The sequence below is a fragment of the Penaeus monodon genome, chromosome 23 (genome assembly GCF_015228065.2).
Source record: "Penaeus monodon isolate SGIC_2016 chromosome 23, NSTDA_Pmon_1, whole genome shotgun sequence".
Taxonomy (NCBI): domain Eukaryota; kingdom Metazoa; phylum Arthropoda; class Malacostraca; order Decapoda; family Penaeidae; genus Penaeus; species Penaeus monodon.
Window position 1 is genome coordinate 17687215 of NC_051408.1, and position 262 is coordinate 17687476.

Consider the following 262-nt stretch of genomic DNA (forward strand, 5'->3'; position numbering starts at 1 on the left):
CTGGAGGTACAAAAATTTTAAAAAAAGATTATCAGCCGAGCACTGGGAGAGGAACGAGAAAGGAGGGAAAATGGATACAAGGAGTATTACCAATACAGACATATCTACTGTGTCAGGTTGAACGCCACAGCCTGGTTAAAGGAAGTCTAAACACTCCAACAATGAACAACAAGCACACATGCATGAGTCACAAGGGGTTGGATATGATGGTCAAAGGAATACTAAAAAAAACAAATAAAATAAACTCTTTTTTTTTTCTCTC